The sequence below is a fragment of the Canis lupus genome, chromosome 20 (assembly GCF_048164855.1).
Source record: "Canis lupus baileyi chromosome 20, mCanLup2.hap1, whole genome shotgun sequence".
Lineage (NCBI taxonomy): Eukaryota > Metazoa > Chordata > Mammalia > Carnivora > Canidae > Canis > Canis lupus.
In genome coordinates, this window is record NC_132857.1 from 21,219,604 (window position 1) to 21,236,233 (window position 16,630).

At 38.4% G+C, this 16,630-nt stretch overlaps 1 pseudogene; it reads left to right on the forward strand.

Annotated features, from left to right (window-relative positions):
- The first annotated feature begins 10,291 nt into the window (after positions 1-10,291).
- On the forward strand, positions 10,292-13,710 carry LOC140611585 (WASH complex subunit 1-like; annotated as a pseudogene).
- The last annotated feature ends 2,920 nt before the right edge of the window (positions 13,711-16,630 follow it).

Consider the following 16,630-nt stretch of genomic DNA (forward strand, 5'->3'; position numbering starts at 1 on the left):
TATTTGAAGTGGCAAACTGATGAGTCTTCTATGGAATACTACGTATAGTAAATAAGACTTCTGAAAATTAAATTTTGTGAAAATTAACCAGTCACTACTTTTGACAGCCGTAAGTCTAGTTTTATTATCGAAATCTAAGAAATCCTTTCCTGCCTCACAGTTTTGGTAATCAGGTTTATCTCACTAGGTGAAATAATCATTTACAGCTCATCTGCTGCTGGGCAAATAGAGCACAGGGCATACTCCAGAAAACGAAATAAAATAGAGCAGTGTCAGGCACAACAAACACACTATGTGTCCCCTTCAGCTTTTTCTGCTCTTTTCACATAAAATTCATTTCTTACACTGTTGAGCTGCTTCATAGCCAGTGTATTCTCCAGTTTCACCTTCAGCTGGGCTTTGAGAGTGACAAGTTGGTATTGCTCCCGGACTCAAATTATGATATTTAGGATATTAAGTTGCATCATTTCTGCTCTGACTATAAAATACGAAATTGAGGCAGATGAGTTTAGTTGATTAGTGTATTATTAGACTAATTTGCAAGTTGAGCCAATTAGCTTTATACTAATAAAAACTATTTTATACGCCTCATCATGCCAATCCAATAAAGGACATGGAGCTTGTGGCTTACTACAGATCCTGAGAAAGAGAGTGGCACAAAGTCATAGGATTATTAAAAGAGGAATTCTAAGTGTATGTCCCATAGACACGAATACAATACTCTACTAAAACGTGATATGTTAGAATTAAAATTTCAGGTAACAGTATTGCAATGTAGGAATTCATGTGTCTTTCCTAAGATTTATATAGCATTCAGATTAAACCCCCATCTCCTGACTTCTCTTTCTCTCTTCTCTGACTGGAAATCAATCACATCACACATACAACACCAAATCTGAGTCTGAATTTGATATATGTTAATTTCCTTAACAGTGGAATAGATTTAATAGCATCTACTTGTTGGCTTTGTTGTAAGAAATAAATCAGAAAATGCATTCTGCAAAGGATACCTGGCATATAGCTGGGGTCCAAGAAATAATATTGCCCCAGTGTTCCACCAAGTAATTTCCTTGTCATCTTGTATATGCTATCAGGAACTTCCACTACTCTGCAATATTCCAGCTCATACCTTCAAGCAAACCTGTCACAAGCCAAATTAGATAATATGTAAATTGTATATCATTGGTATAATTACACTGATAGAAGCATTTCATTTGGGAATGTTTTCAAAAATTTTTACATAATGTATCAGTTTAGCACATTCTGCTTTAACAAAATTACCTATTTTAACTCAAGCATATATATAAGATAGTTTTGTTAATGCCTAAATTATCAGGTGTTTTTTTATTGTGCTAAAACTATATCTTGTTCTTATCTTAAAATGTAATCTAATCAATAATTCTGATTTTATAAAACTTGAGCTGCCTCTTCATTAACAAAGTAGAAGTACCCAAATGTTCAAATAGGGAACAGCCTTATTTTTTTATAAATTTATTTTTTATTGGAGTTCAATTTGCCAACATATAGAATAACACCCAGTGCTCATCCTGTCAAGTGCCCACCTCAGTGCCCATCACCCAGTCAACCCCACCCCGCCCACCTCCCCTGCCACCACCCCTAGTTCGTTTCCCAGAGTTAGGAGTCTTTCATGTTCTGTCTCCCTTTCTGATATTTCCCACTCATATTTTCTCCTTTCCCCTTTATTCCCTTTCACTATTTTTTATATTCCCCAAATGAATGAGACCATATAATGTTTGTCCTTCTCCGATTGACTTACTTCACTCAGCATAATACCTTCCAGTTCCATCACGTCGAAGCAAATGGTGGGTATTTGTTGTTTCTAATGACTGAGTAATATTCCATTGTATACATAAACCACATCTTTATCCATTCATCTTTCGATGGACATGGAGGCTCCTTCCACAGTTTGGCTATTGTGGACATTGCTGCTAGAAACATCGGGGTGCAGGTGTCCCGGTGTTTCATTGCATCTGTATCTTTGGGGTAAATCCCCAGCAGTGCAATTGCTGGGTTGTAGGGCAGATCTATTTTTAACTCATTTAGGAACCTCCACACGGTTTTCCAGAGTGGCTGCACCAGTTCACATTCCCACCAACAGTGCAAGAGGGTTCCCTTTTCTCCACATCCTCTCCAACATTTGTGGTTTCCTGCCTTGTTAATTTTCCCCATTCTCACTGGTGTGAGGTGGTATCTCATTGTGTTTTGATTTGTATTTCCCTGATGGCAAATGATGCGGAGCATCTTCTCACGTGCTTGTTGGCCATGTCTATGTCTTCCTCTGTGAGATTTCTGGAACAGCCTTATATTATTCATATTTTAAATGACATACCTCAAATAAAACAAAAACATAGCTGGGTGTTAAAAGTAATTTAATTGAATCAAAAACCATGAATTAAATCAAGTATATACAAATGAACACTAATATCTCTTTCCTGTTTAAACACATTGAAAGAGGAAGGAATTTTCTGAGCGGATTAAAAAAACAGAAATGACTAATCTATTATGGCCAAGTTCAGCTATTACTTTGAATGGAAAAAATAAAGTATATAACATGAGGTGAAAAATAAGCCCAGATTTCAAAAAATGGTATAAATCAAGTCTTGTTATTCATACAATCATCCATTATTTATATAATAATCGTGAGATAGTTTTTGAATACCGATTTTCTTAAGCAAATGAACAGGAGTGAAGTATCCTAGAATTAAGAATAGCCTATTAAATAGCATCAATAGAGTATATAGAGAAATTATTGCAAATAAAGATTCTGAAATACCTTGGTAAAAGAAAACAATCTTCCCCACTTGTTTTCTGAAACATATACAACCAATATGATTAATATTTTAATTATTTAATTGCAAATGTTAGATATGAGTCTTGTTTCAATTAAACAAACTACAGTGGTGAAACATCAAGGAAAAATGCCTCACTGTGGCTGATGAAGGGAGCCCAGACAGCTAGAAATGATAAGGAACATGAAAATCTTGAAGATATGACTTTTCCATAACTTTCAAATTTGCATTTGATAGCCTTCTCAGGCTCTGAATCCTACAGTATGTTAGGGTCTCTGGAAAATAATAACAACTGATTTTTCACATTCTCTTTGGCATTACTGTCATTAGAGATTCCAGGAACAGTGGATTTGCTTTCTTCATCATTCATTTGGGTCTCATACTTTGTAAATTAGATATGTTCATGAAACTGGTCAGAATATACCCCTCTATGTTGCTGACAAGGGTGTTGCTATCTTACAGGAAATGTTTTATCAATTAAAATACCTTGTCTTCTATAAAGGGAAATATTAAATGCTTTAGAACTTCTGATGTAAAAGGACCTGCTAAATGTTGAGGCTCACAGGACCTAAAGTTTATGTTGTTAATTGTTACAATGTGTTTTCCAAAGGAATTTTCTGGACCAAACATCAAGTGTTAACTGCTCTTTTCCCACACAAATCCCCATCGTAGATTGTTACATCAGTGAGTCCCAGTGAATCATGACTCATGGCATCCACAAGAGACCTTGTGAGTTCTCTTCCCACATTGACTCTGGCTTGGCTTGTCACATACTTTGGCTGCTGGGACATATACAAACATAATCAAAAAGCTATGGCTCACTTCTTGGGAATATTGCCAACCTCTATCATGTAAAGAAAGACAGGTTAACATCTTTTAAGGATGAGAGAACACATGAAGAGAGAGACCTAGCCATTCTACGTAAGCTAGCTCTTCATCAACCTAGCTGGACACAGTCACGTGCGTTAGCATAGGCAAGACCTGTAGAAGAACCTTCCACCCAACCGATTGAATCATGAGAAATAATTATTGTTGGAATTCTTAAGTTTTAAGGTGGGTTGTTGTAAAGTAGCATAATACATTCAGAAACTAGTATACAGAAAGGGATTTTTACTTTAAAAAGCTATAGGCTTTGAGACTAGGCACTGGGCATATAGGTTGGGAAAAGTGGCAAGTAAGCTGCTGGCAGAAGCTGGAGGATTGGCAGACAAATTTTAATGGATGCTGAAAAAAATGTTGAGGAAACTGCTACTGTAAGTTTGAAGAATGGTGATCTGTGTTTTTTCATCATAAAACAATTTCATGACTGTCCCTGTAGTAAAATGGAAGTTAGAAAATTTGTACCTAATAAACTTGTGGATCTAACTTAAGGAGATTTCCAATGAAAGGATGACTTCTTTGTGTACGATATGAAAAGAAATGAACTAAGAAAGGATAGTTAAGTTTGCAAATAATTCAAAAGAAATATGTATCCAGGTCTTGCTGGGTTGAGGAAAATAGAAAGGTTTTACATTTCTAATCTCTCCAGCCAGGGCTTTTTCTTTAGCCAGCAGAGTAATAAACAGCCTTTCTCAAAGTAAGAGACAGCCTTAGGGAAAAAATCAAATCAGAAATGTTGTCTATAAAAGCCTTCCTTAAGAACTCAGAAGGACTGAAGATGGTGCCTCATAGGCCCCCAGTTCACCTAGACAAAAAACATTTCTAGGAATACTAAGAACGTTGTGCCATGGCACTTTGTCATTCCATGCAAAGTACAGAAACATGTGTCTGAAAAAGAATTATTGATGTGGCACTGGGGACACGGAGTAAGTTCCAACTAGATTCATAGAATATCCAAAGAGCATCAGCTTGGATTAAAAGGGACTGTAGTCAGTTCAAAATGAAAAAGCATCTGGACACCAACATTCTATGGGAAGGAAACAGACTGGAAAAACTATTCAGTTATTCAAAAATTTCAAACACAGGCCATTTCCTATGGAAAAGGAAAGACCTCCCTGAGGATAGAACACAAGAAGGAAAACGATTGATGAGAATCACTCTTATAGAACAGACCCAGACTGTAATCAAGAAAAGTACCTAGGCCAGCAATGGAAGCTCTGACAGCATGTGTCCAGCTGGATTTCAGAATTTTCAAGGATTTGCTGTGTGCCTCACTCCAAATTTGTCATCTGTAAATGGAGACCATTTTATTTTCTTATAAGACTAGTGAAGTTATCTATTTCATCTTGGGTGAGTTTTAGTAGTTTATGAGTTTTGGATAATTGGTCAATTGGACAATTTTATCTAAGTTGTCACTTTTTAAAAATATTTTATTTATTCATAGAGACACACACAGAGAGAGAGAGAGAGAGAGAGAGGCAGAGACACAGGCAGAGGGAAAAGTAGGCTCCATGCAGGGAGCCCGACGTGGGACTCAATCCCAGGTCTCTGGGATCATGCCCTGGACTGAAGGCAGCACTAAACCGCTGAGCCACCGGGGCTGCCCCTAAATTGTCAAATTTATGTGCATAGTTGTTGAGAGCATTCTTTTATTATTGTTTTAATATCTTGGAGTAGTAATGATATTTTCTCCCTCATTCCTAATGTTGATAATTAGTTTATTTTTTCCTCTTTTTCGTGGTTAGTCTTGCTTAGGAGGTTAACAATTACATTGATTTTTTCAAAGAACCAGGTTTATTTATTTATTTATTTATTTATTTATTTATTTATTTATTTTCTGTACTGTATTTCATTAATTTATGCTCTTACCCTTCCTGTTTTCTTCCTTTGGCTTGCTCTGGAATAACTGCTCTTCTTTTTCTGGTTGCTTCTGATAAAAGCTTAAATTACTGATTAGAGACTTTTTTCCCTAAAAAAGGCATTTAATGCTGTAAATTTCCCTCTACATTCCACAAATTTTGATATGTTATATTTTTGTTCAGTTCAAAATATTTGCTAATTTTCCTTCAGACTCACTTTAAAAAGTGAGTCAAGTGTCAAGACCATTCAAGGCCTGTGATTTGTTTAGATGTATATAGATTAATTTTCCACTACTTGAAGACTTCCTGTAGCCTTTGTATTGTTGGTTTCTTGAGCCAGAAAAATACTTTGTATGGTTTCAATTTTTAAAACTTTTGTAATACTTGTTTTATGATCTAAGGTATGATATATCTTGAAGAATGTTCCATGTACACTTTAAAAGATGTATTCTGTTGTTGGGTGGAGTCAGTTCTATAGAGTCTATAGTTAAATCTTGTGTTACTGATGTTAATTCTTTTGTAGCCTTCCTGATTTTTTCTGTGCTAGTTCTGTTTATTATGAGAGAGGAGTATTGATGTCTCCAATTACTGTTGTGGATTTGTCTTTTTCTTCTTTCAGTCTTGTCAATTTTTGCTCTATGTATATATGATGTTCTACTATTGGGTGCATACTTATTTAGGAATGTTTTGGGTATTGGGGGGAATTGACTTTTTTATTCTTAAGTAATATTCCTCTGTATCCTTTAGAACTACATCACCAGATTTTTTGGGTCTTCAATTTACAGACAGTGGATTGTCAAACTTCTTTGCCTCTATAACTGATGAGCCAATATCTTACAATAAATCTCTTACTAATAGAGAAAGAGAAAATATGAGAATGAGGTTTCCTCTTGATTCTGTTTCTCTGAAGAACCCTCATTAATACAATATTCTCTTTCTTTGTTGAACATATCTGTTTTTCCATTGTCTTCGGTAGTGCTCATATTGCTAACCTTAAGATTATTCCAACATCTGTCATGTTGGCATTGCATCAGTTCATCTTCTTTTCCCATATGAGTTGAAATTTTCCTGGTTATTTGTTTTGTAATTTTGCATTGTATCCTGGTCATTTTTATTAATATTAATAAAATTATTAATTAATAATTAATATTATGAGACTTTGGGTATTGTTTAAATCCTGCGGAGAATGTTGATGTTTTTGTTCAATCAGGCAGTTGAATTGGTTGCATTCAGGTCACAAGTTCCAATCTTCCTTGGAGGCTATAGTTCCAACTTTAGTTCCAAATCAGTTTACAAATGTTTTGCAGTGCTTTTTGCAGTGCTATTTGGATCTACTTCATATGTGTGCCACTCTGTAGTCAATCTTGGACCTGTGTGGTAGCATATCATTATTTCAGCTCTTAAAATTTTTGCCACATGAAGTAGGGTCAGATCAAATTCACAGTTTAGGAGTGGGCCCAAGAGTTTATAATCAACTTTATGAGGTTGCTTTTCTGAGTTCTTGTCTTTTCACAACCTTTCTGGTCTTTCCAGTTCCCTAGAGCTCCTCATTTTGGTCTCCAACTCCATATTACCCCACTCTGCTGTGTACTTCTGCAACTTCATGTACTTCCACAGTCAATTCCCAGGACAAAGGAAGAAGCAGTGAGAGAAGAGTTGGACACTAGTCTTGTTATGGAAGCATCTACTGAAAAGGGAGCACATTTTTATTCTCTCAGGGTTTTGGCTCCTGCAGTTCCCTTTTTTCTGGCTGTGTCTCATCACCATGGGATTACTTAGGGGATGGAATATGAGAGAACAGAAGGAAAAAAAGGAAAAGGGGGGATTTCCATACTCTCTCTCAGTTTTATATGTTTCTTTTCCTGCTTTGTGCACCAGAACTAGTGGGCTTCTATTTGCCCTCCAATGCCCACTTTATTTGTTCAGGGATACCAGGGGGGGAGTAAAATACTATACCCACCATAGATTTATTCAGACTTGAATTCTGATCGTCTTCCCTAATCCACTTGCTATCATTTATGTTTCAGATTTCTCAAATAGCTGTTCCAGTCTGTCCAGGTTTGATAGTTATATTCAGTGAAAGAGGCACTCTCATTCCATTTTACCTAGAAAAAGAACCCCTTTCCTCTCTTTGAAGGGGAGTGTCTATTGCAGTCATCTACCCCTATCTCACTATTTCATACTGGGTTAATGGGAATAGATACCTTGTCCTTTTATTCAGATCTCTGGATAAAGAAGAGTTGCATGTGGGGATCCTCAATCACATATGCACCAGATACAGATCATGAAATTATGGACTCAAAGACCAATGCCATCCACATTTTCTCTAATAATCTAATGCCTGTAACTTTGGTTCAAAGACTCTCCATTGTCATGAATGAACCTTTCTTAGACCTACCTAGAGTCTGAGGCCCCTACCACCCAATTCCTCTTTCTTACTTCTTTCAGAGGAAGAAGTGACCTGACCACAATCTGAATGTGCTCCATGCCTTCTCTAGCTATCTCCTTCTCTTTCTTTCACATTTTCTCTAAATCTAATACCTGTCTCAATCCATCCTGAAAACTGCTTATGGGAAGACAGAAAAGAATACAAATTGTGGTAAACTGTTACTTGATGTAGCATGCCTCTCAGTATCTAACCCCTTGTGTAGTCCACCGCAGTAGTCAGAGTTCTTCAGAAAAATAGACCAAAAGGATATATACTTAAGATTTAAGTATATACCTAAATAAATAAATAAATATATATAATATATATATTATAAATAAATATATATATGTTATTTTAAGGATTTAACATTTACAAAGGAACATCCATAGCTGGATTTACCATCCTCGAGGTATGTCTTCTATTGCCATTGAGTGTGTGTGAATATGTGTGTGCTTATGCATACACATGAAAAGCTTTATACAGAAATGTCCTAAGAGAGTTTTAGTAATTCTAATCGTTTTCTTAGATTTTTATCCCTGGAAAAATTATAATGGTCTTAAAATGAGTTTTATTTACTATATTTCAGAGAGCTAAAGGTTTAAGAGTATCTTTTAAAATAACTGACAAGATCCAGCCTATAGAGGTTGGCTCAAATTATTTTTTTTAAGATTTTATTTATTTATTGGTGAGAGCAATAGATCATGAGCAGGGAGAGGGGCAGAAGGAGAGGGAGTAGCAGGCTCCCCACCGAGCAGAGAGCCTAATGCAGGGTTTGATCTCAGAACTGCAAGATCATGACCTGAGCCAAAGGCAGACACTTAACCAACTGAGCCACCCAGGTGCCTTGGCTCAGATTATTTTTAATGTCCTTTCCATGTGCTGTATGACAGTGGATTTTACAACTTGAGAGAATTTGGGTAAACAGAATTTACCTTACAAAATTTAAGTGGAGAACTCAACTATTTCTCACTAAGAAAATTGCAATTTCTAAAGTCTTTATTTTTTAATTTAATGTAGCATTTCATTAGTTAAAAAAAAACTGCTCAAAGAGTTGCTGGTTTCTAATACTGAGATTCCATAGAAAACAAAATATACTAAATTCTAGAGCAACTACCATTACCAGAAGTAATCTTGCCAGTGTGTTGAGTGGTTGTGGTTATTTGTAGCCCCATTTCCAGAAGTCATCCTTCAGCACATACTTGCCCAAGATTTCCTGCTAAACCATCAACTTAAATATACACATACTACAAACTTCCGTGATATTGATCATTTTTATAGTTTTTTTAACTTTATTTAAATTCATTTGTCAACATATAGTATAACACCCAATACTCATCTTATTTTAAGTTTCTAAACAATAGCTATTTTTAATTAGTGTCAACTAATCTAGAAGATATTGGAAATATGACTGGCAATTTGGGGATAACCTGCAGGATAACCTGCGTTTTGAAGTCATGGAGTCCAAAACAGCCTGGAGTTTTTGCCTCTTGTGGTAGAGCTATGTGTGCTGTTCCAGTTGCTTCCCATCTGCAGGTAGCATTTAATTGTGAAATGGGTTATACTCCTTAGTTCTTATCATACTTCTCTTCTGCTGACCACCCTATGCCAAAGTAATGGCTGTAACCAAAATGGAAGTTAAATTGGTCCATTTTGTTCCGGTCTAGCATATTAACTCAAGTATGACTTGAATGTATCTTTCAGATATAAGTGCAAATGAGCATAAGTATAATATTATTGATCCTATAGCTACTCAGTGTTAACTCAGCAATGAGAGAGAGCAGTAGCAGAGGTTTCCAAAATATAATAATTCCAAAATAAAATCATTTGTAATGTGATTTCTATCTTTGTATACAATTGGATATAACAAAATTGACTCTATTGGGAATGGAAAGGGCTGAAACAACCCACTATAGAAGGGAGGTAGAGAGGGGAATGATACATGAGAAGTTTCCAACAGGTATATACTATACCATTCTGAGAGTCTGGCAATAAATGTTTAGGGCACTCATGTTGTGGTACAGATTGGAAGCAGCATAAGTAACATTAATACTATGCAGATAGGCAGAGCCTAGCAACAGGAGTCTGGGAAAAGATTGAAAGCCAGTTAGCTTCATGGAATTGTGCTGAACTGCAAGGAGCAGATCCCCAGATGCGGAGTTAAGGTTCAAGGACGGTGTGTCAACAGCTAAGGCAGGGAAGATTAGCTGGAGCTTATGTAGACAGTGTCCTGCTAAAATGAGGCAGAAACCGTTTAGTCCTTCAGATTCAGCAGATGCCATATCAGGCTTGATATGTGGCCATCTCTCGCCTACACCATGCCAGATGCCACAGTCTCTGGGACCTGCTTCATCCTAAGAACCTGCATGTATGGAGACCAGTGTCTGAGCTGTTGTTTAGAACATGCAGCAGTGAGATATTGCAAATCTTTGCAGTTGCCACGACTGATTTCATATGAAGGATGATTCGGTTTAGTCCTTAGACTCTCAGAGCATCCATCTAGGTCATGCACTTTCAAAGCTCAAAGTATAAGTTTCCCAACTGTCTAAATATTATATTTTCATCCCTGTAATGCTCTGAATCATTTTGTTTCCAATGCAGCCCACACTATTCACCATCAGCCACCCTAAGGCCCTGCAGTATACTGCCCTAACCATTCTCCTGTATCTTCTGCTACTGTCTCTCTGTTGTCAGCAAGTTCTCCTCTAGCTTTCGGTTTCTTCTGATTTTGTCCTTCATCCTCCAATTTGGCTGATACATGTCCACTTGAGTGATGGATGCTTTTTCTCTCATGTCTCACAAACCTCAGAGCCAGTAGATGGGACTGGAGCCAAGGAAGGCAATGTTGGTTAAACATTTGAAAATCAAGGTAACTCACCACTCACCAAAGAAAATCAATGTAATCTACCATGTAAAAAATAAAAATGAAACTATCATCTCAATAGACCCCGAAAAAGCATTTGATGAAATTCAACATCAATATCTGATAAAATTCTTGGCAAACTAGAAATAGAATGGGCTTTTCTCAATCTGATATAGACCATAAGCAAAAATCAATAGCTAGCTAGCATCATACTTCATGGTGAGAGACTGAATGCATTTCCCCTGAGATCAGCAATAAGACAGGATGTCTGCACTTACCACTTCTATTCAATATTGTGTTAAAGGTTCTAGTCAGTGTCACTCATAGACAGGAGGATCATCTATATAGGAAACCTAATAGAATCTACAAAAAGCAATTCACTAATAAGTATGTTCAGCAGGTTTGTAGCATACAAGATCACTATACAAAAATCAATTCTAGGGATCCCTGGGTGGCTCTGCGGTTTAGCGCCTGCCTTTGGCCCAGGGCATGAACCTGGAGTCTGGGGATGGAGTCCCACATCAGGCTCCTTGCATGGAGCCTGCTTCTCCCTCTGCTTGTGTCTCTGCCTCTCTCTCTCTCTCTCTCTCTCTCTGTCTCTCATGAATAAATAAATAAAATCTTCAAAAAAGAATCAATTCTATCCCCATATACTAGGAATAATCAGAAATGGAATTAAAAATGAAACTGAAAGCAGCATTAAAAATACAAAATACTTTGGGAGAAATTTAGTAAAAGATGTGCAAGATCTAAAAAAAAAAAATAAAAGATGTGCAAGATCTGAAAACTATAAAATATTGCTAAGTGAAATTTTAAAGGACCTAAGTAAGTGAAGAGATATGCTTTGTTGATGGATTGGAAGACTCAATATTGCTAAAATGACAATTTTTCCCAAATTGATCTATAGATTCAACACAATCCTGTCAAAAATTTCAATAGGCCATTTGGTTTTTTTTTTAAGTAATTCTAAAATTCATATAGAAATGCAGACGATCAGGGGTGCCTTGGTGGCTCAGTTGGTTAAGGATCTGACTCTTTACTTTGGCTCAGGTCATGAGCTCAGGATCCTGGGATTAAGCCCCAAGTGGGAAATATGCACTCAGCATAGTGGGAAATATGCACTCAGCAGATTTTCTCTCTCCCTCTCTCTCTGCTCCCCCCACCCCCACCCTTAAATAAATAGGGAGAGGCGGCGGCGCGCAGGCCCCGTGACTCCGGTGAGGACCCAGCACTCGTTGGCAGGGCAGACCTATGCAGTGCCCCTCATCCAGCCGGACCTGTGGCGGGGGGAGGCCATCCAGCAGATGGCAGATGCCCTGCAGTACCTACAGAAGGTCTCTGGAGACATCTTTAGCAGGATCTCCCAACGAGTAGAGCTCAGCCGGAAGCAGCTGCAGGCCATTGGGGAGAGGGTCTCCAGGCCAAGATCGAGAAGATTAAGGGCAGCAAGAAGGCGATCAAGGTGTTCTCCAGTGCCAAGTACCCAGCTCCAGAGCGCTTACAGGAGTAGGATTCCATCTTCACGGATGCCCAGGACCCAGGACTGCAGAGACGCCCTTGCCATAGCATCCAGAGCAAGCACCGCCCCCTGGATGAGTGGGCCCTGCAGAAGCTGAAATACTTCGCTGTGTGTGTGAACACCAAGCCAGAGCCTGAGGATGAGGCCGAGGAGGGGCTTGGGGGTCTTCCCAGCGACATCAGATCCGTCAGCTCGTTGCTGCTATTCAACACCACTGAGAACCTGAACAAAAAGTATGTCTTCTTGGACCCCCTGGCTGGTGCTGTAACAAAGACCCATGTGATGCTGGGGGCAGAGACAGAGGAGAAGTTGTTCGATGCCCCTTTGTCCATCAGCAAGAGGGAGCAGCTGGAGCAACAGGTTCCAGAAAACTACTTCTGTGTGCCTGACCTGGGCCAAGTGCCTGAGATTGATGTGCCATCCTACCTGCCCGACCTGCCGGGCATTGCCGATGACCTCATGTACAGTGCTGACCTGGGCCCTGGCATCGCCCCTCCGCCCCTGGCACCATTCCAGAGCTGCCCACCTTCCACACAGAGGTGGCTGAGACTTTCAAGCCAGACCTGGAAGATGCGGAACTATACTAACAGCACCTACGCCGCCGCCGTCACCACCCCCACCTCCCCCAGCCCCAGCTGTGCTGGTCAGCGCTCCCCCACCCCCACCCCAGGCCATAGCCTCCCCTGGCCAAGATGCCAGGGAGGACAGCAGTGGCAGTGTGTCTCCTTCAGCTACCACTCAAGGAGCTCCAAAGGAAGTGGTGGACCCCTCCAGTGGCGGGGCCACCCTGTTGGAGTCCATCCGCCAGGCTGGGGGCATAGGCAAGGCCAAGCTCTGTAGCATCAGGGAGCAGAAGCTGGAGAAGAAGAAACAGAAGGAGCAGGAGCAAGTGAGAGCTACAAGCCAAGGTGGGGACCTGATCTCGGATCTCTTTAACAAGCTGGTCATGAGGCGTAAAGGGATCTCTGGGAAAGGACCTTTGACGGGAGCCAGTGAGGGGCCAGGAGGAGCCTTCGCCCGAATGTCAGACTCCATCCCACCTCTGCCTCCCCCACAGCAGCCACCTGGAGAGGAGGATGAGGATGACTGGGAATTCTAGGGGCTCGGCTACCCTTTCCCACCAAACTCAGGTTTAGTTACTGCCCTCACATGGACACAGCGGGGTGAGCTGCCTGGCCTGCAGGTCTCTTGGCCCCTGCTTCCTGTGGAGGACTGTCCCAGGCCTGTGCCTTAAGGAGCTAGGTGGCCAGCTTCTGAGGGCAGGTGGCCGGGAGCAGGGAGCCCTTGTTCTCTGCCTGTGGTCTCCTCCAGCTACAGACTGAAATAAATACATGAATCAATAAGAAGTATCATGCAAGAACCAAGTGTAAAATAAATAAATAAATAAATAAATAAATAAATAAATAAATAAATAAATAAACAAACAAATAAACAAATAAATAGAAATGCAGATGATCAAGAAAAGCCAAAACCGCTTTGAAGATTAAAATGAAGGACTTTAATTTCAAGTCAAAGTAGTCAAGAAAATACAGTATTGACATAAGCATTAGACAAGCAACAGCATAAAAGACAAAGTCCAGAAATAGACTCACACATATATTAAGGATCAATTTTTCAATAAAGATTCAAAGGAAATTCAATGGAGAGAGTGTTGTCTTCTCAGCACGTGGTGCTGGAACAATTGGATATCTGCAGAGAATCATGTGAGTGAAACAGCTCAAAGGCAGATTGATACATTTGACTTTATTGGAGACTGAAAGGCAATGAACAGGGAACAGAACAGCCTCGCCATCCTTAGTATGGTTTTGAGAAATGGTGAGCAACTCCTGGAAAACTTCCAAACACATCGAAGAGCAAAATAAATAAGGCAGTCATATCTCAAGTGGTAGTTATGTTCCTGGAAAAGTTAGTATATATTAAAGCTATACAAAATGATTCATGTTTATAGATAAGATGAAATTAGGCTCAGATAATTAGAATAGTGGCTGGTGCATAATGTACATCCCATAGAGGTTATTGAACAAATTAAAGAAAGGCTGCTTTCTGACTAACTTCTTGGGACACCTCTTCCACTTTAAACTTTCTCAAAAGCTGTGAAAGGTAATGGTGAGATGTTTCAGATCTCAATCACTTATTTAGGGACATATTTTACTCTGGGAAATCCAACCCCCCTGACTTACCTTTCCTACAATATTATAAGCTGTAAGAGCAGGGATTGCCAGTCCTGAGCAATAGCTCTGGGTTAATCTCCCCGCAGAAAAACCTGCCCTTTACCCTGCAGGAAGACACTACTCCCTTCCACGGAAAGACAGCACATTTCAAAATAATAGGAAACTTTTCTTAAGAGTAAGATGTAGAGCTCTATTAAATTTGATTGATTGGTTTTCACTGTAATTACTCACTTAATTTACTCACTAATTTACTCACTTGTCCAGAGTGTCCTCAGCCTTTTCCTGCCACGAGCCCATGCTCAGTTGCAATTTGTTCGGCTGCCTGCTACAGGAAGTAAATCAGAATCATTAACAAACTTCAGCGTATTTCAAACAAAATCTCCCCTTGAATATCAACTGTATCAACTTTCATACTAACTATAATTATTTCGATCATCTTGGTCCCCATCTCGAACAATGTTTGAAGACTAATTTCACTACTTCTTTGCCATTTCTATACAATTATCAAATTCGATAAAAGACAAAATACGCAAGAATCCAGAAAAATAAATTTTATTGTTGAGCAGTGCATTTAATACATCTTATGGGGGCACCACCAGTTCTGAAAATATCACAACCACCTAGTGGAACCTGGAAGCTCCTGACCAAATAAGGTGTGGAGTTAGTGGGGAGGTAGAGGGACCTCTGGATGTATACTTTAGCAAGAGTAAATATTAATACAAGGTTTCAAAACATAACATCTTTTTTTCTTTTTCTCCTCAGTTTTAGAAATAATTGACATGTATCACCATGTAAGTTTAAGGCATATGACATGATGGTTTGATTTACATATACTGTGAAATGATTACCACAAGAGGGTCAGCTAACATCCATTTTCCCCTTAGGTATGAAAATAAAGAAAAAAAATTTCTCCATGTAATGACAATTCATGTAATTTACTCTCTTAACTTTCTGCATATGATTCAGCAGTGTTAATTACAGTCATTGTGTGGTACATTAGATCCCTAGGCCTTATTTATCTTATAACTGGAAGTTTGTATCTATTGATCACCTTCCTCTAATTCCCCCTCCCCACATCTTTCACCCTAAGTAACAAGAAGTCTGATACCTTTTTTCTATTAGTTTAAATTTGTTTTCTTTTAGATTCCACATATATGTGAAAACATACCATATTTATCTGTTTCTGTGTGATTTATTTCACTTAGCATAGTCCTTCAGTGTCCACCCAAGTTGTCACAAATGGAAAAATTTCCTTATGACTATAATTAACACACCTCATGACTACAGCTTTATAGTATAGTTTGAAATCCAGAAGTATGATGCCTTCTGCTTTGTTCTTCTTTCTTAGGATTCCTTTGGTTATTTGGGGTCTTTTGTGGTTCTATATAAATGTTAGGAATGTTTTTTCTACTTCTATAAAATATGCCATTGAAATGGTTATATGGATAATATTGAATTATACAGATGGTATTTGGTGATATTGACATTTTAACATTAATTCTTCCAGTCCATTAGCATGGGATAGCTTTCTATTTATTTGTGTCTTTGTCAATTTCTTTCATCAATATCTTACAGTTTTCAAAGTAGAGACCTTTCATCTCCTTAACTAAATGTATTTGTATTTTTTTGTTCTTGAAGCCATTATAAATGGGATCAACTTCTCTATTTCTTTTTCAGAAAATTGATCCTTAGTGTATGGAAACACTACTGAGTTTTGCATGTTAGTTTTGTATCCTGCAACTTCATTGAATTTATTGACTAGATCTAACAGTTTTTTGGTTGTGTCTTTCGCATTTTCTCTATATAAAATTATGTCATATGCAAATAGAGACAATCTTACTTCTTTCTTTCCAATTCTGATACCTTTTATTTCATTTTCTTACCTAATTGCTCTAGCTGGGACTTCTAATACTATGTTGAATAGGAATGGTGAGAGTGGGCACACTTGTCTTATTCCTGATCTTAGAGGAAAAGCTTTCAACCTTTTACTATTGAGTAGTATATTATCTGTGAGTTTATCATTTATGGCTTTTATTATTTCGATATATATTTCTTCTGTGCCTAATTTGTTAAGAATTTTTTTTATCATGAATACATGTTGAAT